The sequence below is a fragment of the Bos mutus genome, chromosome 7, assembly GCF_027580195.1.
Source record: "Bos mutus isolate GX-2022 chromosome 7, NWIPB_WYAK_1.1, whole genome shotgun sequence".
NCBI classification, from domain to species: Eukaryota; Metazoa; Chordata; class Mammalia; order Artiodactyla; family Bovidae; genus Bos; species Bos mutus.
In genome coordinates this window covers 39477334-39504173 of record NC_091623.1, presented here as the reverse complement: position 1 = coordinate 39504173, position 26840 = coordinate 39477334, and the positions used below count along the sequence as shown (strand labels likewise).

The 26840-nt window shown below is 44.7% G+C and overlaps 1 protein-coding gene across 3 annotated transcripts in view; it reads right to left on the bottom strand.

Annotated features, from left to right (window-relative positions):
- FER (FER tyrosine kinase) overlaps nucleotides 1–26840 on the bottom strand; it is a 460352-nt gene that overhangs the window by 14213 nt on the left and 419299 nt on the right. The gene's annotated exons all lie outside the window — the stretch shown is intronic.

The following is a 26840-nucleotide window of genomic DNA, read 5'->3' as shown; positions in this document are numbered from 1 at the left end:
CCCTTCTACATGACAAGCTTATTTCCACAGTAGGGCTTTGCACTTCGCTATTCCCTTTGCCTGGAGTGCTCGCCTTCTAGACTTTTGCATAGCTCACTCCTCTTCATTCATTCTTAGCTCAACTGAGACTTCTGTGAGACTTGCCAACCTCCCCTGCAGCTAGCTCCACACATAATCTAAATACTGGCCAATGAGATATAAGCAGAACTCTTTAGTTTCTTTAAAAGAAAAGGGAAGTACCCATTACATTTCTCTGTCAGAGAACTCTATCTTGACCTCCCTTAACTAATAGAAAGATGGTGGTTAACAAAACAGACCACGTCTGCACTCTAGTTCTAGTGGGAAGACGCTCAATAATCAGATTCATATATGTAATATAGATGTTTATATATAGACATATAAATAAAGCATATGAGCATGCACACACACAGAATAGCAGAAGAAAGGTCAGACAGTGTTGAGTGCTAAGAGGAAAAAGAGCTATATAAAGGGAAAAAGATTTCCAAGAGGGAATCCTATTTTAGATAGGCTGTTAGGAAAGATCTCTTTGATAATGTGATATTTGATCAAAGATCTGAAAGAAGCTAAGGAGCAAGCCATGGGGATCTCTAGGTGAAGAGCATTCAGGGTGGAAGGAATAGTATTTATAGATACAAAGGCCCTAAAATTGGCCCATACTTGGTATATTCAAGGAACATCAAGGAAGCCAGCAGAGCTGGAGTGGAATGAGTAAGCGAGAAGACAGATTTAATCAGAGTGAGCCAGGACCAAATGATGCATGGCCCTTTAATACTAAGCCCCTTGGATTTTATCAGCTAGGAGGTAGGCGGGGTTCTGCACACAGGACTGACACAGTGTGACTTAGGTTTTGAAGGATGATATGCTACTGTGTGGAGAGTGGACTGGCAGAACCAGAGAGCCCAGTAAGCAGCTTATCTGCGAAGTCCAGAAGAGGCGATGACAGCCTGCACTAAGATGCAAGTGAGGAGGTGGTCAGAGCTATCAGATTCAGGATCTATTCTGAAAGCACAATCAGGAGGATCTGCTGGTGGATTGGATGTAGACTGGGAGAGAAAAAGAGCCATGGCTGACCCAAGGCATTTGGCCTAAGCAACTGGGAGAATGTGGCTGACAAGGGAATGGGGAACTGGGGGAGAACCAGATTCAGAGCATGGCAGACACAGCTAGCTGCTCCCTACTGTCCATTTAATACTCTTTTTCACCTTCCCCCCTGCCCACCCCCCCCCCCATTTTTAGCTGAATATATTCTCATTGAGCTAAAAAATGCTATTCATCCCAACCTCCCCTGCAGCGAGATCTGGCCATGATATAAGTTCTGGCCAATGAGCTGCAAGCAGAAGAGTTGTCTAGGATTTCTAGTAAGTTTCTTTTAGAGGGGAAGGACCATTACATTTCTCTCTCCCACCAACGAAAAGAGGAAGCACACTAAAGCTGGAGAAGTAACGAGACAAGGGGCCCAGGTCCCTAATGACAAGTGTGCCTGCCATACACGATCTGGACTTTGTATGTCTAGATTTTTTCTTTTAAATGTGTGAGAGAAATTCCTATGTCATTTAAGCAATTTTTGTTTCTTAGATTTTTCTTTTTTTTGGATATATGTGTGTTTGTGTTCAGTTCAGTTCAGTCACTCAGTTGTGTCCAACTCTTTGCGATCCCATGAATCGCAGCATGCCAGGCCTCCCTGTCCATCACCAACTCCCAGAGTTCACTCAGACTCGCGTCCATTGAGTCAGTGATGCCATCCAGCCATCTCATCCTCTGTCGTCCCCTTCTCCTCCTGCCCCCAATCCCTCCCAGCATCAGAGTCTTTTCCAATGAGTCAACTCTTCGCATGAGGTGGCCAAAGTACTGGAGTTTCAGCTTCAGCATCATTCCCTCCAAAGAAATCCCAGGGCTGATCTCCTTCAGAATGGACTGGTTGGATCTCCTTGCAGTCCCAGGGACTCTCAAGAGTCTTCTCCAACACACAGTTCAAAAGCATCAATTCTTCGGCGCTCAGCTTTCTCCACAGTCCAACTCTCACATCCATACATGACCACTGGATAAACCATAGCCTTGACTAGACGGACCCATGCAGTCAAAACGCACTCAGTACTGTAGGTGGGGAGTCTGGTTTTGGACATACTGAGTCTGAGACGTTGGGTAGGCAGTTGGGTGTGTGAGTCTGGAGGTCAGAAGAGAGGGGATTCAAGGACTGCGCTCCAGAAACTCTGTGACTTAGAGAAGGACTGAAGAAAGAAGGCTGAGGAGGAGCAAGTGAGGCAGGGAGGGAACCAACAGAGGAGCTGGTGTCCTGGAAGCCAAGTGAGGAAGGCTTTTCGAGGAGCAATGAGACAGTAACTGTCAGCTACTACTAAGAGGACAAGCAAGATGAGGACGATGAGCTGGCCATTAGATTCAGCAATGTGGGATTTAATGAGACTGACAAGTGTAGTCTCAGGAGCGGTGGGTACGATGGTGTGACTGGCGCATGTTCAAAGAGAATGAAAGAAAGAAGTGGAGACAGGGAGGTTTAGCCACCCTTGAGTAAGTTTTCTATAAAGGCGTATGGAGAAATGAGGAGGCGACTAGAGAGCCTTTCAGGTCAAAGGGTTTTTCCCTCTAACTTGTGCAGACAGTAATACTAGTGTAGAGAGGGTAAACTAATGCGGGAAGGGGGAGGTGGGCATTGCTGGGGTGAAGGCTTTGTGAAGAGGTGGTGTGCTGTTCTGAGCTATACCCCAGTGCCCAGAATAGCACCGGGCACTAGCAGGTGCTCAGCAGGAGCTTGCTGAATGCACACACACAGTTTTATTCTAGGAGTGATCCCTGCTGAAGGTGGGTTGTCTGTTCTGTGCTTTGCTTTGTAATTCTTTTCTCTTGAGGAACTATCAACAACCTGCTCGTCTTTCAGCTGAGATGGTTTTATATATTTATCTTTGGAATGCACTTCTACATATCCAACATGAGTCAAGACTTCTGAAAAACTGTAGTCTAATTTATACAGTTGGTCTTGTAACACAGGAAGTACCCTGAGCACTGACTTTAGCAACAGCTGACTGGCAATATGGCATTTCCTCGGGGAGCTAAATCAGCCTTGTACATCTTTGTAGTAAACTTGGCCAACAGCAGCTAAAGACATCAAGAAAGGAAAGTGACATCCTCTGCCTCACTAACCTGGTAAGACTAGCTTTATTCGTTAGGTCTAGTTTCACATGGAGAAGCTTAGAAGCCCAAGGTTAGAATTAAACCACCAACTCGCTTCCCAGCTCTGTGGAAGAGTGAGGGAGTCTGGTTTGCTGTTAGAGTGAGTGGTGGTGAAGTACTGGCTCATTCTAATGTGTAGGGAGGAACTTTTCTATAAAGGTGCATTCTGTGTGCTCAGGAATGCCACGTCCTACCTGTGGCCTAGATGGCCGGAATGAGTAACAGCTCTGTGACTTATTTGAGTGTCCTTGGGAAAAGAATCTAAAAAAGAGTAGATACATGTATATGTGTAACTGAACCACTTTGCTGTAAACCTGAAACTCACACAACATTATAAATCAACTATACTACAGTACATTTTTTTTAAAAAAACTGGATCTGGAATTGCAAAGTTCTAGAATAATCCAAGCAATTTTAAGAAGCATAAAGTTGAAGGACTCACCTAACCTGATTCTAAATATCACTAGAAAGATATCATCATCAATACAGTTAAGTAGAACAGATATATTACAGATCACTGGAGCAGAATAGCAGGTCCTGAAATGCATCACTGACGTGTGGTCACCTGACTGGACGGAGGTACGGTGGACCGCAGGGCACACCTCCCAGTCCTGGCCAGGGGGCCGGGTGATGCCCCTCAGGCCAAACGCCACTTCTCTTGGTCAGAGTGAGTGTTATTCAGTGTAGCTGTTTAGGCATTTACAGAATTTTGGTGTCAGACCTTTCCTCAGAGTAAGGCCTGTGCTGTGCAACGACTTACACCATCTTCACTGCAGCACCGGTGGGGTTTGTCCTCTGAAATGAGGATTTCAGTTCTATGAGGGATGAAGCTAAAACTAATTTAGAGATACCTTCAACTCAGTGTTGTGGGTTGCATGAAGTTCAAGTGCATGGAAATGGTATCTTTGGGCATACTCTATGAATTAAAATAAAACCTCAGGCCTTCAGGCAATAAGCATGCACTGCATACTCACCCTTTGCCTAATAGTCTAAAAAGTATTAAAGGAGATAGGAACCACAGATGCGGTCTCTGGGCTGAGAAGCTGACAATCTAATTTGGGAGATAAGGCAGACACACACCTCTGTCCCTTCTCCCCTCTCTGTTCATTTATTTAGCTCCCAGCTGCCTCGCCCCAAGTAAGTCACGGCAGGAGACTAATGCTCCCTGCCTCTCCCCACATGAAACTGCCAGAGAACAAGTCAACGTGAGCCAGTGTGCTACCGACTGCAAATCCTACAGGACTTCAGAGATGGGGAATCTCCTAACAGGCTGGCATGGTGTCACAGAAGGTAACTGTGATGCTGGGAAGACTGAAGGTGGGAGGAGAAGGGGACGACAGAGGATGAGATGGCTAGATGGCATCACTGACTCAATGGACATGAGTCTGAGTGAACTCTGGGAGTTGGTGATGGACAGGGAGGCCTGGCGTGCTGCAGTCCATGGGGTCACAAAGAGTCCGACACGACTGAGTGACTGAACTGAACTGATGGGAGACAACTTGATCTTACCAGGTGCAGAGGAACAGCGCAGTGAATGCTGCTGGCTGCCAAAAGGACATGGAGATGCTCCACTTAGGTCTGCTTCGTAATCTTATTTGAAGATTCAAACTTTTAACTGTATACCAAGGGTCTCTTACAAGTTGTACACAGTATGAGACAGGCTAATTAAGGATGAAACAAGCACAGAGAATATTTACGGGAAATCCAATGCCAGCAGGCACTGGAGACAGCACATTTTCTTTGCTCTCTCTGGAAATTACAACAGCGAGCAGCTTGCTCTGGAGTGATGCTGCCTCTCAGAGCAAATACTGTGATGAACCAGGGACAACCAGGAGGCTGGGCCAGTGTTCTCCTTTGCCGGTTGCTTTATCCCAAATGCCATTCACTGCTTGCAGCCAAGATTAATCCCTCAGTAGGAAAGGAGTTAAGAAATATTTGCTTCTTTTCCCACTGGGTCTGGATAATTGTTACTGTTTAGTCGCTAAGTCGTGTCCAGCTCTTTGCGACCGCAGGGACTATAGCCTGCCAGGCTCCTCTGTCCACAGGATTTCCCAGGCAAGAATATTGGAGTAGGTTGCCATTTCCTTCTCCAGAGGATCTTCCTGACCCAGGGACTGAACCCACGTCTCTTGCATTGGCCGGTTGATTCTTTACCACTGAGCCACCAGGGAAGGCCCCAGTCTGGATAAAACTGAGGCACAAATAACTGTCAGCACTTAGGAGAATACCTGAGAGCTCCTCATTCTAACACATGGAAGAAAGCCAATAACCCAGGGGTTGGGGATAAATGAAGCCGACTTCATTTGCCTTATTATGCTCTGCTAAAGAACAGAATTCTATCTTATTACTGCACAGCATATGTGTCAGTGATGGCTGCAAGCACACTCGGGGAGCATCACAGAGGAGTAGTTGAAAGCAGCAATTCTGAAACACTGCATCGATGATTCACTAGCTCTTGGACCTTTAGAAATTTACTTAGGCTTGGCCTCAGTTTTCTCATCTGTAAAGTAGGAAGTATCTGTTAAAGACTGTTGTGACAATTATGTAAACTGTTTAGCACAGCAATTGGAAAACAGCAGTAAAACTTGAATTTTAGTTACAGAAACTGTGTATTGGAGAATAACTGCCTTCTCCTCCCTTCTAATTGGAATAACTGCTTGACCACCTTTCTGTTTATATAAACACAGAAGCCATTCAATTTAGTTCTCCTAACAGCAACAATTTATGTGGCATTTGCTAAATGTCAGGGATTATATTAAGCTCCTTTCATGAAAGCCACTTAATTCTTCTAGTTACGGTACTGATGACCTCCATCTTTATACAGGAGATGAACCTGAAGGCCGGAGGGTGAAGTGACCGGCCTAGGGCTGCATGGTCAGTGGAGGGTACTGAGGTCCGGCCTCAGAGCCTGCTATGCTGGCCCCCTGCCATCATGCCTCTCAACACACCTCGCGCTTCTCTTCCAGAATGCAATCCCATTACACACCCCGTAATCCGCAGCCAGTGGCTACAACTTCAGAATTTTAAACAACCGGAGAGTTAAAAGTTGATTACCTTTAAGAAAGGAAGTGACACTCTACTCTCACCTCTGAAAAGTGGGGGGGACCTGAAAAAACTTTTTTTGGAAGAAGCTGAATGTCAGCAAATGGTTTGAAGTGACACATGTGTGTCCACTGGGAGAGGGAGGCGGGCAGCATGGAGTGGCCCCTCGGGGACCATGTCACGGCCGCCACTACTGAGCCAACAGAGATGGGACCAGAGATGAGGCAAAAAAGAAGTGACCGGCCACACCCTTCTGCAGACCCCACGGTGCGTCCTTCCACCTCTGAATCACCTTCTCTTCCTTTGAATAAAAGCTGTGTCAAGGTGCAGATCTCTCTCCGCCTCACTTTTAGGCGCACCTGTGACTTCACTCCCGGGTCTCCACTCCCCACCTCGTTCCTCAGCCTCCCTTCCCCTCACAGCTTCCTGCACCACACTTCCCACTCTGCCTCGGTGAGCTCTATGCCCCCACCACTAACTGGGCACTTAGTTCTAAAAGAAGAGGCCCCAAAGGAAGGCCCAGCTGCAGAACTGTGGACATTAGGCCCATTATTAAACTGTGCTTTTTCTGTTCCTTTGAGAAACTGTCGCGTGCCACACGCTTTGGGAGGCGGGCAGGAAGGCGCCGGTCCTGTGCGTGCAGACAGGTGAGAGGGAGAGGGTGTGCTGTGTGTCTCTGCTGAGGCCTGCCCCAGTGCCTGGCGGGCTGGTGCGTTGAGAGCCACCGGGCTCCTGAAACCCCTGGCCTGCTGCCTGTGGGACACTTCGAGGCCTAGGGATCTGAGGCGCTTCATTTGCTTAAAGCTGCTGCAGTAATGCAAACATGCTACCTGAGGGGAGGGAGGCACATGAGACTTTTTAATCACATTTTGGCATAAATTACTCCAGTAGATAATCGAACAGATGTCACACAGAATCTGTGTGGACAGAGGAGACTGGCAGGTGCGGTCCACGGGGGCACAGAGTCGGACAGGCCTGAGCACTTGGTGGCACGGCAAACAGAACCTCACGATGACGGCACAGACCTGCTCCAACAGTGGCACAGGCTGAGCACCTAGAGCGGGCCACGGGGAGAGCCGGCCACGGGGAGAGCCGGCCACGCGGAGGGCGGGCCACGGGGAGAGCTGGCCACGGGGAGAGCCGGCCACGCGGAGGGCGGGCCACGGGGAGAGCCGGCCACGGGGAGAGCCGGCCACGGGGAGGGCGGGCCACGGGAGAGCCGCCACGGGAGAGGGCGGGCCACGGGAGAGCGGCCACGGGAGGGCGGGCCACGGGAGAGGGCGGGCCACGGGAGAGGGCGGGCCACGGGAGAGCCGCCACGGGAGAGCCGCCACGCGGAGAGGGCGGGCCACGGGGAGAGCCGGCCACGGGGAGGGCGGGCCACGGGGAGAGCCGGCCACGGGGAGAGCCGGCCACGGGGAGGGCGGGCCACGGGGAGGGCGGGCCACGGGGAGAGCTGGCCACGGGGAGAGCCGGCCACGCGGAGGGCGGGCCACGGGGAGAGGGCGGGCCACGGGGAGGGCGGGCCACAGAGAGAGCAGGCCACGGAGAGCCGGCCCAGCCCGGGTGCGGTGGGCTCCCGGGGGCGGGCAGGCCTGGTGCTGGTGAGTATGAGTGTGTGGCAAACGTCAGCCTGCTGCTGCTGAGCCGCTCAGTCGTGTCCAACACTGTGCAACCCATGGACCGTAGCCCGCCAGGCTCCTCTGTCCACGGGATTCTCCAGCAGGAGCACTGGAGTGGGTGGCCAGGCCTCCTCCAGGGGACCTTCCCCCCCTGGGGGATGGAGCCCGCGTCTCTTACGTCTCCCGCACTGGCAGGCGGGTTCTTTACATGCACCCCTGGGAGTGCAGGCGCAGCTTCTAAAAAGCTGTCCAGGGCTTGCCCTAGGGAGTTTCTTCTAAACCAGGTGACCTTCTCTCAACAGCACAGCAGGGTCAGCCCTGAAGGCTGAGTTGCCTCCATCCAAGAGTCTGTGTGTGCTGAAGAAATGCGGCCCTGGGCTGTCCGTGGAGAGACAGAGGCTCTGTTGACTCCCCTAACGAGGCCACTGCGGGCGAGCTGGGCCCTGAAACTGCTCCCTGAGAGCTGGCTGCAGGAGAGCCACTCACGCTCACGGAGGCCCCAGAAGCCACCTGCCGTCACCAGAATGGACGTGGGGGGCGCACATACCCGCGCTTACTCTGGCTCTTTGATCTCCTTTCCGTCAGCAACTTCCCTGTAAGAGAATCCTAGCTGGATATACGCAAGTATGGACTAGGCATATTCTTTCACTTAGCTTATAGATAGTTCCTAGATAATTAGAAAGGGAACTCATACCACAAATATGGATATTGAAAAAAACCCAGAACCACAAACACGCAGTGATAACACCTGCTTTAGTCCTCAATTTACCGGACAAACCCAAAGGGGAATTCCTTTGTCTTTAAGTACTGTGACTAATCTGGATGGTGTATCGTTATGAACCTCTGTCTATACAGTCAGAACTAAGCATCTCTTATTCACAACTTTCTACTATCACTTGAGGGCCACATGATGATGTTAGATATCAAATCTGTAGAGACTACTACAAATTATAAATCAATACTGATCTAAAGGTGAACCTATTAATAAAGACAGAGTCTGGTCAAGAAGAACTGGGGCATGGTGGGTAGTGGGGAAGACAAATGAAAAAACATTGATGGAAAGTAAATACTGAAATCTCTTTAGTTCACAGAAACATACCAAATCCCAGTGGGGAATTTAATAACAAAACAGAGCAGTCCTAAGCACGAGATACCTGCCCTCCACACTTAGTCTCAGTACTAATGGCAAGAGCCTCTGCTCCTAAGACTTCTGGAAGGGAGATTTTAAAAACACCCACCCACTCCTGTTCTGACAGTGGGAGAAAGAAGCCAGTTGCTTGAGTGACTGATGATAAACCTACAATGCTACACTTGGATGCAGCTAATTCCTCTGAGCAACAGACAGAAGAAAGTGACAGAATCACTCCTTACTGAACAGTCATCAAGACAACAGCAACCATATGTTGAATGTTTCATATTTGTCAGGTACTGTTTTAAATCTTTTTCAAACAATTCATTTCCTGTCAATACTCAGCTTCGTGAGTGCTGATCTGAACACGAAATACACTTCAGATTTTTCCAGGAGCAACAGTGGAGCTCCCCCTCTGCCCGGGGTTCTGGACCAGGAGTTGGAGACCTGGGTTATCACCAGGGTTTTCCTTAACAAGCCGAGTAAACGAGTACCCCACGCGTCATTTTCCTGGGCCTCGGGATGAGAGCACCAGTTCTTGACTGTCTTGAGCATAAGGTTTTCCACATAATATGCAACCATGTAAACTCTCACTATTTGCAGATGACATGATCCTCTACATAGAAAAAACCTAAAGACTCCACCAGAAAATTACTAGAACTAATCAATGATTATAGTAAAGTTGCAGGATATAAAATCAACACACAGAAATCCCTTGCATTCCTATACACTAATAATGAGAAAACAGAAAGAGAAATTAAGGAAACAATTCCATTCACCATTGCAACGAAGAGAATAAAATACTTAGGAATATATCTACCTAAAGAAACTAAAGACCTATATATAGAAAACTATAAAACACTGGTGAAAGAAATCAAAGAGGACACTAATAGATGGAGAAATATACCATGTTCATGGATTGGAAGAATCAATATAGTGAAAATGAGTATACTACCCAAAGCAATTTATAGATTCAATGCAATCCCTATCAAGCTACCAACAGTATTCTTCACAGAGCTAGAACAAATAATTTCACAATTCATTATGGAAATACAAAAACCTCGAATAGCCAAAGCGATCTTGAGAAAGAAAAATGGAACTGGAGGAATCAACCTACCTGACTTCAGGCTTTACTACAAAGCCACAGTTATCAAGACAGTATGGTACTGGCAGAAAGACAGAAATATAGATCACTGGAACAAAATAGAAAGCCCAGAGATAAATCCACGCACATATGGACACCTTATCTTTGACAAAGGAGGCAAGAATATACAGTGGATTAAAGACAATCTCTTTAACAAGTGGTGCTGGGAAATCTGGTCAACCACTTGTAAAAGAATGAAACTAGAACACTTTCTAACACCATATACAAAAAATAAACTCAAAATGGATTAAAGATCTCAACATAAGACCAGAAACTATAAAACTCCTAGAGGAGAACATAGGCAAAACACTCTCTGACATACATCACAGCAGGATCCTCTATGACCCACCTCCCAGAATATTGGAAATAAAAGCAAAATAAACAAATGGGACCTAATTAAACTTAAAAGCTTCTGCACATCAAAGGAAACTATTAGCAAGGTGAAAAGACAGCCTTCAGAATGGGAGAAAATAATAGCAAATGAAGCAAACAACAAACAACTAATCTCAAAAATATACAAGCAACTCCTACAGCTCAACTCCAGAAAAATAAATGACCCAATCAAAAAATGGGCCAAAGATCTAAATAGACATTTCTCCAAAGAAGACATACAGATGGCTAACAAACACATGAAAAGATGCTCAACATCACTCTTTATCAGAGAAATGCAAATCAAAACCACTATGAGGTACCATTTCACACCAGTCAGAATGGCTGCGATCCAAAAGTCTACAAATAATAAATGCTGGAGAGGGTGTGGAGAAAAGGGAACCCTCTTACACTGTTGGTGGGAATGCAAATTAGTACAGCCACTATGGAGAACAGTGTGGAGATTCCTTAAAAAACTGGAAATAGAACTGCCTTATGATCCAGCAATCCCACTGCTGGGCATACACACTGAGGAAACCAGAAGGGAAAGAGACACGTGTACCCCAATGTTCATCGCAGCACTGTTTATAATAGCCAGGACATGGAAGCAACCTAGATGTCCATCAGCAGATGAATGGATAAGAAAGCTGTGGTACATATACACAATGGAGTATTACTCAGCCATTAAAAAGAATACATTTGAATCAGTTCTAATGAGGTGGATGAAACTGGAGACTATTATACAGAGTGAAGTAAGCCAGAAGGAAAAACATAAATACAGTATACTAACGCATGTATATGGAATTTAGAAAGATGGTAACGATAACCCTGTGTACGAGACAGCAAAAGAGACACTGATGTATAGAACAGTCTTATGGACTCTGTGGGAGAGGGTGGGAAGATTTGGGAGAATGTCATTGAAACATGTGAAATGTCATGTATGAAACGAGATGCCAGTCCAGGTTCAGTGCACGATGCTGGATGCTTGGGGCTGGTGCGCTGGGAAGGCCCTGGGGGTTGGTATGGGGAGGTTGGGAGGGAGGAGGGTTCAGGATGGGGAGCATGTGATTTAAAAAAAAAAAAAAAATGCAACCATGTCATGGCTTGTTTGTACCACATTTACCCTGATGTGAGAGTTGTATTTTTACAATGGCTGACAAAGAAGATACAATATAATGAAAAAGCTCCTAAGGATTCAACAATGTTTTGAAACAAATTTGTATTCCATTAATCACAACAGTAAAATAGTACTGCATATGGACATATACAGATACATTATTCTGTCTCAAAGGAAGCTTGATGCGCCCTTGGACACTTGCAGTAGCTTGGAGGAGCCGGTGGTCCATGGTCCAGCATGCGGTAGCCAGCATATGACCCTTTCCACTCTAACATTCTGTAAGCTCTGGTTAAAGGCATTGTCCTCCTGTAACCAGCTGGATGAACTTGCCACACACGGATGCTCGATGGTCCTGGTGAAGGGTTTCCTACCTTTCCATCACAAGCGTGAACACCAACATTGATGAATGGAAGTAAAGCTGGGAGGGCTAGTTACAAGTTACATGCTTGAATCAAGAAAACACACTTCCTGACCCAGTAAGAATAATGAGTGACCACTTATTTAATACCTAGTATGTGACAGGCATGATACAAGGAGCTTAACCTATTATCCCTAACTGCTATTTAAATGTAGGTAGTTCAGTCAGTTCCAGAGAGGTCAATGGCACCCCACTCTAGTACTCTTGCCTGGAAAATCCCATGGATGGAGGAGCCTGGTAGGCTGCAGTTCATGGGGTCGCTACGAGTCGGACATGACTGAGCAACTTCACTTTCACTTTTCACTTTCATGCGTTGGAGAAGGAAATGGCAAGCCACTCCAGTGTTCTTGCCCAGAGAGTCCCAGGGACGGGGGAGCCTGGTGGGCTGCCGTCTGTGGGGTTGCACAGAGTCGGACACGACTGAAGTGACTTAGCAGCAGTTCAGTTCAGTTGCTCAGTCATGTCCGACTCTTTGCAATCCCATGAACCGCAGCAGGCCAGGCCTCCCTGTCCATCACCAACTCCCAGAGTCCACACAAACCCATGTCCATTGAGTTGGTGATGCCATCCAACCATCTCATCCTCTGTCATCCCCTTTTCCTCTTGCCCTCAATCTTTCCCAGCATCAGGGTCTTTTCAAATGAGTCAGCTCTCCGCATCAGGTGGCCAAAGTATTGGAGTTTCAGCTTCTGCATCAGTCCCTCCAATGAACACCCAGGACTGATCTCCTTTAGGATGGGCTGGTGGGATCTCCTTGTAGGTATCTCTGTCTTAAATGTAGGCATCACCAGGACTTCCTGGTGGCTCAGGTGGTAAAGAATCCCCCTGCAATGTGGGAGACCTGAGTTCGATCCCTGAGCTGGGAAGATCCCCTGGAGAAGGGCATGGCAACCCACTCCAGTGTTCTTGCCTGGAGAAGCCCATGGACAGAGGAGCCTTGTGGGCTGCAGTCCATGGGGTCGCACAGAGTCGGACACGACCGACACTACTGTACTGATAAAGAAACCGAGGTACAGAGATTGAATAACCTGCTCAAGGAGACACCGTGGGCAAGTAGCTGAGTGTGGAGTCTGTCTTGCTCCAAAGCTTGTGTGCTTCCAGTACTCTACAACGCTGGGCATCCTTTTGGTTCCTTTGAACGACTGTTTTTATAAGCTCAGTGGCCCCTGAGTAGACAGACTTCTGCCACCTTGCTCCTGAGACTTGATGAAATAGAGTCCTGCTCAGGGCTTAGGCTGCGGAATACCGACTATATTGGGAGGACTAAACATGCGCTACCTTGGCTGTTGTACTCTTCTGTCCTATTTAGAGGCACGTGACGATCATAAAGGCACAGGAGATTCCTCCCAAACCATTTGTCGTCGTTCACACTTTCACTGTGCGACACACGGACTCCCACTGGCACCCAAATTCAGACACCAAAGGCACGCAAAGAAGGAGAGCAACTGTCAAGGCCATTTGAATTTTTACAGTCTGCAAAATGTCCAGATACTAATGAACTCGCACACACGAAGCACGGTGGAACGCACCTCGATGCAGATACCGAACCATCCGCAGATGGTTAACGCTTTGCAGGACTATCTTCTCCGTGCAGGGAAGGCCACAGGCTTTGCACTTGGCCGAGACAGTCCATATGGACTGTGTCCCCCCAGTGCCCTGTCCCCACTTCTTCCACCAGACACAGCTGTCAGTCAGACCGCACAGCTGCTGAGGTCCGGTGATGTGTGGGAGCCTCTCAGGCCGCACTCTTGGTCGAGCAGGAGGCCGGCCGCACCTGGCATAGGAACACGGAGAGTCGCCCAACCACAGCCTGAGCCCGTGTGCAGAGGGGAAAGATCCCATCCCGTTCGCTGTGGCACCAGCCCCTTTAACGGAGAACACTTTTCAGTATTTATAGGAACTCAACAGAAGTAATGACTTCCTTTCATGTGTCTCAACAATTCTTTCCTTGCCTCCCATTTACATTCCTTTCAAATGCCGTTTTCATTATTCCCATTTCAATTTCTAATGTTGTTTTCTAGGTTTATGAAGTGATATCCCTGGTGACTTTTATTATAAACTTTCCTTCAGTCCTATCATTGCTTTCAGTATATGAAATCCAAATAAGGAGAGCCAAACTTATGAATAAGGTCTACTTTATAATAATTCATTTTTATCTTGAAACAAAGATCTGAAATTCAATTTCTTTTCTGTCTCTCTGTATTTTCTTTTCATAGTCAGGAGAGCTTGCTTTATCTTCACTCATTTTTAATTCTCTATTATGTTTGATAAGACTTCATTTTTATGGTATTATATTAAGACTTGTTTCATATATGTAACTATTTTTCTCGTATACTTCTACAAGGTAAAAGGTTTTTCAAATAGTCACAAAAATGTCCTCCTATGATTAATTATTATTTGTTCCATGATTCTTTGCAGTAATCCACACAAAATCTGCGTTTTGCATTCATGAAGGATTACTTGTCTGAGCAAATATTAGCGTTGCATACACACGCGTGCTTTTGGTCTCTTAATGAAATCTGCATTTACCAACTTGCACACTGCAGTTAAGCAAGTGTCTGAAAGACCCAAAGTGGACAAAATAATAATGTATATACGTGTAAAGCCTGTCATGCCTAAAGGAGGCCACATGTTTTTACAAATTACAGTTCTCCCCAGGCTCTGAGAGGGAAATGTGACAGCTGCTTTGACAACATTCAGGATGGTGCGCAGAAAGGGGGCAAGTCAGGGCGGCTCTTGTTGAATCTTGGTGAAATTACATGGAAAACAGTCACCTATGAGGCAACTGAACTGGGACACAGGACTTATAAATTCCATGAGATACCAAATTGTTCTTTTAGTGCCATCAGTCAAATCTTAGCTGACATTAAGTAATAGTTGAGCCTTTTAGATTATTTAAAGTATTTCTAAAGCAAAGGAATTAGAGGCTGCATTTGCAAACAGACTGCCTTATTAAGATCTTGCTACTTTGGCACAAATGTTCACTAATCTGACACTAAATGCATGCCACAAGACTAATATATATTTTAAGACTATGACGCCCAACCTTTGTGATAACGATGGTACAGAAAAGAGAAGAAATGATCTCTGGTTATTTGATCTGGGAACTGATTAAGGAAACACTACTGAGTCTCTGTTACAGAGATGAGTTTCTAGGTTCTAACAACCCAGGATTCTATAGTTACTGCTTGATACGTACAAAAACTTCTTCTGCTCTATATCAAAAAGACACACTTCTACTTTACTTTGTACTTTTAAAATTACTATTCCACTTATCTTAGAATCTAGCTATAAAATGTACACAAAAGAGAGTATCCATCTATGCACTGTATGTACCTATCAACTAATGAGCTCACCAATGGTTCAGCTTCTCTTTGTTAAGGCATTAATAATTGCCAACATCCACTGGATCATGGAAAAAGCAAGAGAGTTCCAGAAAAACATCTATTTCTGCTTTACGGACTATGCCAAAGCCTTTGACTGTGTGGATCACAATAAACTGTGGAAAATTCTGAAAGACATGGGAATACCAGACCACCTGACCTGCCTCTTGAGAAACCTGTATGCAGGTCAGGAAGCAACAGTTAGAACTGGACATGGAACAACAGACTGGTTCCAAATAGGAAAAGGAGTTTGTTAAGGCTGTATATTGTCACCCTGCTTATTTAACTTATATGCAGAGTACGTCATGAGAAACGCTGGGCTGGAAGAAGCACAAGCTGGAATCAAACAACCTCAGATATGCAGATGACACCACCCTTATGGCAGAAGGTGAAGAAGAACTAAAGAGCCTCTTGATGAAAGTGAAAGAGGAGAGTGAAAATGTTGGCTTAAAGCTCAACATTCAGAAAACTAAGATCATGGCATCTGGTCCCATCACTTCATGGAAAATAGATGGGGAAACAGTGGCTGACTTTATTTTTCTGGGCTCCAAAATCACTGCAGATGGTGACTGCAGCTAAGAAATTAAAAGACGCTTACTCCTTGGAAGGAAAGTTATGACCAACCTATACAGCATATTAAAATGCAGAGATATTACTTTGCCAACAAAGGTTCATCTAGTCAAGGCTATGGTTTTTCCAGTGGTCATGTATGGATGTGAGAGTTGGACTATAAAGAAAGCTGAATGCTGAAGAATTGATGCTTTTGAACTGTGGTGTTGGAGAAGACTCTTGAGAGTCCCTTGGACTGCAAGGAGATCCAACCAGTCCACCCTAAAGGAGATCAGTCCTGGGTGTTCATTGGAAGGACTCATGTTGAAGCTGAAACTCCAATACTTTGGCCACCTGATGCGAAGAGCTAACTCACTGGAAAAGACCCTGATGCTGGGAAAGATTGAGGGCAGGAAGAGAAGGGGATGACAGAGGATGAGATGGTTGGATGGCATCACTGACTCGATGGACATGGGTTTCGGTGGACTCCGGGAGTTGGTGATGGACAGGGAGGCCTGGCGTGTTTCGGTTCATGGGGTTGCAAAGAGTCGGACACGACTGAGCGACTGAATTGAACTAAACTGAATAGGTACTGGGTCTTCTGCTGTGTGCTGCAGGTATAGATAGCCCAATCCCTTCTCTCAGGAAACTCAATGTTACAAGAAATAGCTATGCAAGTACACACATTACAATATTGGAGGTGACAAGTCTGAAAATTAGGAGTGGGCTCTCAGATGTATGAAATCATGGCCATAATATTTTGTTCTCCTCCATCCCTTGTATCTAGGCTAACTTGTGACTGTGACGAGCAGAACGTGCAGAAGTAGTAGTATGAAGTTCTGGAGTGTAAGCCTTAAGAGGCCTTGCAGCTGCCACTCTAGTTTTCCTGGAACACTCCAGACACTGTGGAAAAAAGCCTGGGCAGACGCCATCTAAAGAGAGAGGGGCACAGCCTCCAGTGGGCAAAGAGGCCCAGGCCGTGTGAGTGGGGCTGTGTTAACCCCCCAGTCCCAAACTGTTAGATGTCTGAGGCCACATGAGTGACCCCAGGGGAGAAACGCAGAAAGTCATTCGGCTGAGCCAGCCCAGACTACTGACCCGAACTGGTGAGACAAAAAAGTAAGAAATGCTGTTTTAAGCCACTGTGTTGGGATGGTATTTGATGAAGCATTAGACAATGGGAACAGCAGATTTATTAAGCATTTATTAGCACTGAGAATGAGGAGAGCTCAACAGCAAGGGAAGAGGGGAGGGCAGGGGACCGGAGAACAAGGCTCGCTGTTGAGGGAAGGCCTGCGGCCGCTCCTGCAGCTCCTCATCCACACCTAAAGGAGCACCGCAGGCATCTTCTTACTGGGGCAGCTGTTTCTCCGGGCTTGGCTCCTGATCCTCTGCTTTCAACTTGTTTTCTCATCTAGCTTTTTATGGGCCACAGAGCTTTTATGGGCTGAATTTTTCCCTTTCAAGCTTTCTCTTTGCGCTTATGATCACCAGGCTCTTTGATGAACGTCTCTTCCAGACGCGGCTGCTCTGTGTCCAGAAAATGACACTGCCAGAGGGCTCCACCTGGTCTCATCTCTTTACGACCAGTGACTTCCAACCGGGTATAACAGGAAAAAAATAGAGTATCTGGCAGGTGGAAGCTAGTTCACTTAGAGACACACTTCCCCGAGACACTTTCAGGGAGTTCTGCTCTCAGAATAGAACAAATCACAATGAGTGATATAGGTAATGATGCCCCTGAGTCATCAATAAAGGTGATAACTATGGGGAAAACTTGGTATCAGAAGGTAGGAAAATGTGACAGGCACTTTCTAACTATTTCCATGAAAGATTTAAAATTGACAAGGAGAAGGCCAAGTGATAAAATAAATTGACTTGTTTCCCTGAAAAAGTATGTAATTTGCACTTCCTATTTGCTGAGCACTCTTCTAGGCAAAACAGTGACAAGACACAAATTTATGTTCTTATGACACTTAGGTTCCTTTGGCACAAACTAGATAAATGATGCATTATCAAATAGGATACATCTAAAAGAATTACTCAACGACATATTTGACATAATGTAAAAAAGGGATCCATAAAAGAGGAAGATGCAGTGTGCAAAAAACAGCAGAAGCAAAGACATGAGTGATACAATTATGTCAATATAACTGTTGATCCATTCTGTTAAAAAAGGGTCCTAGACCTCTTCACCATTCTAAGTGGAAGGGAGGAGGTGGGGGTGGCACTGGCCTGCTCCCACGAGAGAAGGGGACTACGGTGTAAAACGCTCAGGGGTAAGAAGTGCAGGTGAACGTGAACTGAAGCGACAGTCGCTCAGTCGAGTCCGACTCTTTACGACCCCACAGACTATGCAGTCCACGGAATTCTCCAGGCCAGAATCCTGGAGCGGGTAACCTTTCCCCTCTCCAGGGGACCTTCCCAACCCAGGGATCAAACCAGGGTCTCCTGCATTGCAGGCGGATTCTTTACCAGCTGAGCCACAGGCAGTTGTGGCAGCACCGCCACCAGAAAGCAGAAAAAGAGCCTCAATAAGAATAAAAAGAACTGCATTTCTAAAAGAGTAGACTTCACCAAAATGACACATTACTGATCCTACAGGGGAAATGCATCAAAGAGTGAAAACAACAGGAAACCCACACGTGTTATGAGCAAAGGTACAAAACAAAAGCAGCACAATTCCACAGGAACGCAGGCCTGGCCTAGAGGGGGCGGCGTCTAAGGCTGCGGCAGGTGGAATGCCCGCGGAATCAGCAGAGAGGAGGAAGGGAGACGCGATCAGAGGCAGCTACCAGACAGCGAGCGGCGGACCTGCTTCCCAGGCAAACAAACAGCCGCTGAAACACGGGCAGAGGAAATGGAGGCCACCTCTGAGTACTTTAATAATTCTCTCACTAATGGGAGAGGGGGGTATTCGGATTCAGTCCATGCGGGAACAATCAGAGTAATTACGGAATCCCACAATGTACCAGCGTGTGGTCTGACTATTAACCGGGAGTGATGTCATTCTGTGGAGAAGCTGGGTCTGTCTCACTCTCAGCCTACTGAAGCCGGCTGATCAGGGCCTCTGGGGGCACCTTATCAGGAACAAGTCTGTCTCTGAGAAAGAACTGGCAAACCTTCATGAGGCTTTTACAGCTGGAATCTCAGAACCAATTATCATGATTATTGTCAAAGCTATAATAAATAGCTTAGGTTTTCTGCAGTTTAGTTCTTTTGGTGACTGATTCTATTAATATAATAACAGGCAAATCTTAACTATTATGCAGACGGTTTTATTTTCTTAATGTTTCTGTAATCCATTGCATTAGCTGTAAAATAGACACGTAAATTTCATTAAATTGCCATGTGCTAAACAATAAAATGATTATCTAAAATCATACCAGGCAACCAAGCTATTCTATAAAGGTTTTATTACCCATATTCTTGATTATATTTATGTCAGATTATCAAAGAATATACTAAGTGGCAGCTATGTTTTCAAAAGAATATTTTCTTTAAAACTGAATTTTATATACTAAAAATAATTTTGTTCTTTTTTCTCATGGAAGAGTAGATGTTTATTTTTATACCAATATCCCAAAATTTTTTTCTGCAAAATTTGCCATACCAAAGTTCTCTCCAGCAATAACAAAAAGAATTCCTCTCATGCTGAACTTGGAGAAGGCACTGGCAACCCACTGCAGTACTCTTGCCTGGAGAGTCCCATGGATGGAGGACCCTGGTAGGTTGCAGTCCATGGGGTCGCTAAGAGTTGGGCACGACTGAGCGACTTCACTTTCACTTTTCACTTTCATGCATTGGAGAAGGAAATGGCAACCCACTCCAGTGTTCTTGCCTGGAGAATCCCAGGGATGGGGGAGCCTGATGGGCTGCCGTCTATGGGGTTGCACAAAGTCTGACATGACTGAAGTGAGTTGGCAGCAGCAGCAGCAGCAGCATGCTGAACTAATAATGGTTCAGGAAGATGATTCAAAGATAAAGTCTTCCTGGTCCAAAGGATATGTGGCATAAAGATAAAGGCCACACTCAAAGAAAGGACATTATTTACTAAAAACTCAGAAGTATCTATGTGGTTTAATAAAATGCCAATGGTGTACCAGAGAGTGCCAGTCAGTGGGTAAACATTTTAGTTGACTGTGTTATTGAGAAAACTAAGACAAGACTGGAGAAAGTGGGTCCAAATTATTTAACAGATGAAATAGCAGAATTTCTGTGCATAGGGATTTTTAGGATGTTAGCATAAAGGGAGATGATATGATTTGTTATCTTGGAATGTTAAAGGGGCAGATGACTAATGCAGCAAGCATTTCCTGGCACCAAATATGTGGCAAGTTCTGTGCAGCATCAGGAAGAAATAGGTTCTGTCCTCAAGGAGCTTATCAGTAACAAGCCATGCTGTCGGAGAGACAGCAGAGGGCTAGAGGGCAGGGTGGGTGCAGACAAGAAGACAGGGCACCCTGAAACGCTGTAGCCTTGAAGAGAGCCTCGCTAAGGGACTGCAGACTTGCCAGGGCAATTATCCAGACACAAAAACTATGTGTGACGTAAGCCGGGAAAGAACATCTCTCAATCTTATCCTCACACACAGGGTCAACTGAATCAGTCTCTCAGTGCTATCAAATCAGCATAATCGGGTTTTCTGAACTTTGCACTGAGTTCTAGTCAAGTTAAAATATTTGCTCACTGAAAACTTTAAAGGGTTATTTCAAGCCCTATGTACATCTGAACCTTTGCATTTCACCAGGCAAATAAAAATGTTTTGAGATTTTTTCCTAAAAGATGGCTTGAAAGAGCTATGTATAGGACACCTAAGGAAATATTGTTGGTACTGAAAAGTCACAGGAACGGGAAAAGGCAGACAATTAAAAAGGGATTTCTGTTGTATTTTGACCTCCAGGAAGGGATAGGACTGGAACTGGGAGTCCCCAGAAGATGACAGGATATGTTCTGACCAGAAGGTGTGCAGAGCCAGAAACAGGCAGGTAAGCAGGTAAAGAACCCAAGGAGGAGGGTGAGAAAGCACAGACAAGAGGCAGGAATCGTGTGCGTCTCAGATCTGAAAACAAGAATTAAACCGCAAAATTTTTAAAAAGAAAAACATAGGAGAAAACCTTCACAACTCTGGTTACAAAGGAGTTCTTAGATATGCCACCATAAGCGTGATCCATAAAAGCAGAAATTGATGGACTAGATTTCATTAAAATTAGAAACATCTCTTGAAAAGAAAACCAAGCAAAGAGCAGGCCACACACTGAGAGAAAAAAAATTGTAAAATTTCTGATAAAGGAATTTCTTTCCAAAAAATAACAAACGCTTGTAACTTAAAGACAAAAGCTTGATTAAAGAAAAATGGGCAAAAGATTTGAACAGCCGCTTCACAGAAGACATACGAATGGCAAATAAGCACAAGAAAAGAGACTCAGTATCATTAGTCCTTAGGAAAGTAAAACAAAAATTAAACTCATAATGAGATAGCACTGCATTCCTACCAGAAAAATGATAAAAAGACTAATGGTAACCAGTGCTACTTGCTGTAGGGGTAAAGTGCAGCTGCCTTGCATAGTTGGTGAGCATGCAAAAGTAGAACGGAACTTGGAACAGTTTGACAGTTTCTCAGAATTTTTTCCATGCAACCCAGTCATTTAATTTCTAGATATTTACCCAAGAAAAGCAAAAACATATTCACACAAAGACGTATATGAATATTCATAGCACCTTTGTTTATAACAGCCCCCAAGTGGAAATAATCCATATATCATCAAACTGGAAACTGGAAAAACAAACTGTAACATAAAATGGAATGCTGCTGCTGTTGCTGCTGCTGAGTCGCTTCAGTCGTGTCCGACTCTGTGTGACCCCATAGACGGCAGCCCACCAGGCTCCCCCGTCCCTGGGATTCTCCAGGCAAGAACACCGGAGTGGGTTGCCATTTCCTTCTCCAATGCATGAAAGTGAAGAGTGAAAGTGAAGTCGCTCAGTGGTGTCCGACTCTTAGCGACCCCATGTACTGCAGCCCACCAGGCTCCCCCGTCCCTGGGATTCTCCAGGCAAGAACACTGGAGTGGGTTGCCATCTCCTTCTCCAATGCATGAAAGTGAAAACTGAAAGTGAAGCCGCTCAGTCGTGTCTGACACTTCGCAACCCCATGGACTGTAGCCTACCAGGCTCCTCCATCCATGGGATTTTCCAGGCAAGAGTAACCAAAAGGTCTTTATAATTTGGCAGCAACTGAAAGCTACTACAGGTTTTAGAGAGTAGTTTTTTAAAAGTTGAGAAAATAGAGGCAGGGGTCTCTTGAATAATCTGGATGCAGAATCACTGGAACTATGAAGGTGTGTAAAGATGTGAGGCCCGATTTTAAAAGCAGTAAATCTTGACGACAGGAGGAGGGTTGAAGGAGCTGGATTAACATAAGTTTAAGGTTATTAGCCTTTGGAGGAGCCATATGAAGACAGCAGCTGTCAAGCAAAGGGGAAATTGAGTCAAACTGAGGAGTTCTTGTGAAAATAATGACTTCTGAGAAACTAATTAGAAAAAATTACAACAGGGCTGGTAAGAAGGAACAGATAAGGGGACCAAAATGAATGTGCATATTTGGAGATGCATTGGTAAAAATAAATGCCAGAACTCCTAGGTGGTGTGTACTATGAAGAAGGAACAGGCCATGGGCAACAGGGGAGGAGGCTTCACTGGTGAGAGATGACTCAAGACCATTATCAAGGTTAACACGGATGAGTCCTTAACATGGAAGCCAGAAAGGACGGTATTCCGATGTGCGTCCCCCTGACTGTCAGTCATGGTTCCTCTGAGCTCACCCTGAATCCTCCCAGACTCAAGAGTTACCAAAGGCAGAAAAGATGTGTTCCTCCCATGAGTCCAGCTTTGAACCAATGTCTTCAGAGAGAGGAGAACAGGTTTCAAAATTCTGACCCTGGGAGCTAGAGTCAGATATGTAAATAGTCTCATTTACCTGAAGCTCTAGGAAAGGATGAGCTACAGAGAGAGACAGGATGAGCAGCTGTCAGGCTGGGGCAGGAGGAGGGGGCTGAGCCCAAGGGGCACAGCAGACCTCAGGGTGATGGGCTTGCTCTGCTGGCAGCCGGTCTGCACACACTGGGGGAGACTCGCCAAACTGTACCCTCAAAACTGGTGCTTTTTCTTGTCTTCACATCACCATAAAGATAATTAAAAATATGTAGGGCATCTTAAGATATTTACAGGCTATTTCATCATTTTAAAGTTAATGGCATTATTTTTAATAAAGAACTTGGGATAGCATGTTACTTTGGGATGTCTTTATATGAGATTTCAAAATAATTACGGGATCATACAGTCAAATAATTTATTTTTAAGTTAAACCAAGCAAATAAATGTATTAAAACATTGTCTCTCCTTAATCTGTGAAAATGCTTCTGAGGGTTAAGTGTTCTGCTTTCTTGACTATCTTGGTGAGATTTTGTTCAGTCACTTTCACAGGAACAGCATCAGTGTTTGCCCAGTATTTGTTAGTAAGGAGTAAGGCTTGGAGGAGAGTTTTGTGGCTCTTAAATGACTTTTTCTAATGCTGAGCAGCTAACTGGTCTTTTATGTCACTTACAGTTTCTTTTATAAGAAGAAGTTTTCTTACAGGTCTTTTTTTTGGTAAAATAGTCAAATGAAAATTCAATAAACTATCTCTGTATTACTTTAAGGATTGTTGTTTAGTCGCTAAGTCATGTCTGACTGTTTTGCAACCCAATGGACTATAGCCTACCAGGCTCCTCTGTCCCTGGGATTTTTCAGGCAAAATCCTGGAGTGTGTTGCCATTTCCTCTTCCAGGGGATCTTTCCAACTTGGGGACCAAACCTGCATCTCCTGTATTGTGTCTCCTTTACTGTTGAGCAACCGGGGTAGCCTGTTTTAAGGATATTATCTCATAAAAATGGTGTCTACATTAATACCCAAATGAAAACCCTTTATTTTCCTTTAAGAGCTTAAAATGCCAAATTCTTACCAAAGAAGCTAAAAACTAGAACTCTTATAGCTTAGATATTGCTATGCTGCTAAGTCACTTCAGTCATGTCTGACTCTGTGCGACCCCATAGATGGCAGCCCACCAGGCTCCCCTGTCCCTGGGATTCTCCAGGCAAGAACACTGGAGTGGGTTGCCATTTCCTTCTCCAATGCATGACAGTGAAAAGTGAAAGTGACGTCGCTCAGTCGTGTCCGACTCTTAGCAACCCCATGGACTGCAGCTTACTAGGCTCCTCCATCCATGGGATTTTCCAGGCAAGAGTACTGGAGTGGGGTGCCATTGCCTTCTCCAGATATTGCTATACTACTAGGTATAACATAACTCATCATTTATATATTTTTTATTACTTCATATTTTTCAAAAGATACTAACAGTACAAAAACAACTTGAGAGCAAGGCATTTCTGAAAAAGTACAGACTTTTTTTAGACCATTGAAAATATTTAATAAATTCTTTTAATATTGTTATGGCCTCAAAATTAAAAAGTTTTAAAAAAGCATCCTAGAGAAAGTATTAGTAAATGATAATTAAACAAATAATGAACATTTTGCAAACACTGAAGCTGAAAGAGGAGTACATTCACCATATCAGTGTCATACTTTACATTAAGCAATTAGTCCTATTTTTAATCTTTTGCATTTACTTTGCTCCTGACTTCTGCACTTGATGTTTATGGATGACAGTCCCCTGAAAGCCTTTAGTGTACACTGAAGAGAAAGAATTTGAAAAAGGTAATCATGCCAAGAGTGGGGGAAAACAAAATAATACATCAAGGTGTGGTTTCCCCCCAAATTCCCATATGCTGCATCCATCAGCCTATGAGACTCCCAAGAGAGTTAAGGTGCTGAGGTCTACTTTTAGCTTAAATTCAGAATCTAGATAGAAACATTCTCACAGTGTTTTTATCGAGTCACACAACTGGTCTGGTCCCGAAGGTTTGTCTCTCCCTTCATCTGTGAGCCAAAGAGTCGACATCCTGCTTCCAAAAGGAGACACAGAAAAGCGCGTGGGATGCTGTCAAGGGCTGCCAAGCCGAGCCTACTCTTCATTTTAAAATGAGACAAAATAAAGGCGACAGAGATGAAAACAAAATACCAAGACAGGGAGGAGGAGGCGCTGCGAAATAGGATTCTGGTGAATTAATTTGCTTAGGACAGGGAACTGAAGTCTAACAGCTCTCGGTTATGAAGCAAGGAAGAAGATGTATATGATGGACTAGTGTCTTGCACAGCCAGTTATGACTGGAAGCTTCCACAATAGGACTTTCTTTCTCATGCACCATTTACAAAGACTCTTTGCAGTTATGTCTGTAATATTCCTTCTAGGGAAGTTATTAGAACACCAACGAGGAGAGGAGATGAGGGAAGACTGACTGAACCAGCTCTGCATTCAGAAAGCAGCAGGGCTACCCGGAGGCCAGCATTCTCAGCCCTGCCATCCGATTCTTCGCCACCTCCTCCCATGAGGTCTGCAGACAGAACCATCAGGATCTCGGAGTCTGGTTTCTGACTGAATCCCTAAGAGACACCCGTCCAGCTCCACAGGCTAACTTTTAACTGTAGGGGGAGAAAGCTATATGAGATGCCGTATTTCTTACTGTATGATATCTGAAAACAGTAAGCATGAATAGCATTCCAACGTATCATCAAATATTTGAGACAGAAAGATGCCTTGAGTTCATTTTCTTTCCTCTTCAGCAGATGCTCTTATAAGATTCAAGTTGGGACCAAAAAAAAAGAAAAAAAGATGCAGTCCTTTTCTTTGTCACTTTAATAACCATTGCTAGCAAAATAGAATTTCAATAGGCAGGTAAATTAAAACTAGTCAATGGCCTGTTATCAGTGCAGATGATCTGCTTTGTAGATTACTGCAGTCACATTCTATTTTTGCTGGGAGCCAGTAGGACAGGCTTGGGGAGGGTGGGCTGGGGCTCTTTACAGACTCCAGTCCGTGACTCTGCATTCATATTTTGACCTTCAAATGTCACCAAAGCATGTTTCCAAATAAAAGTGCTTTCTCCTGGCACCTATCTCAGCTATAATCCCTGAATCTCATTTTGGCAAACAGGATTCTTTTGACACCTTATAAAAATCCCTCCATCACTGACTCCATCCCACATTCCACATTATATGCTTCTTGACAATTATTGCCCTTAGTGTCTTATAAACTAACTTATATTTTTTCTTGACTATGTGTATCATCTCCCCAGTAAGATTTCATGTTCTGTATAGAAATTAATGGTCGTTGTTTGAATTCCCATAACCATTTGTTCATTCATTCAGCAAGTAGTCATCTCTGCTCATAATGCCAGTTGGTTACTATGGGACCTGCAGCACATAATTAAAACATAATATAGAATATGGTTTGTTATTATGTAAGAAGGTCAAAATGGTAGTAGAGAGAAGGTAAATATTATTTCTGATTGGTGGACCACAGAAGAATCTAAGATGGAAATAATGAGTTGAAACTCTTGAGGAAAGAGTAGGGTTTAAAAAACACTATTAAAAAAGCTGAAAATACCATCTATCACTTTCTTCCCTACTGTAAAAGCACCACCTATACTCTTATGAAAAAAATGGAAAATACAGACTGGACTGAAAAGGGGGAAAAAGCAGTCATTATCCAACAAGCCAGAGGCAGTGACTGTTCCCATCATGTTGATACACTGAAGTCCCCTGTTTTGCATGTTCATTTCTTAAAACTGTGATGAAACATACTGCAGTGTATCCTGTTTGTTTTATCCATTAATATATTAAATAACCTTTTCATACTATTCGTCCCACAGGATTATTTTTAATGACTTTATACTGCATGGATGTATCATTTTTTGAGATATTTT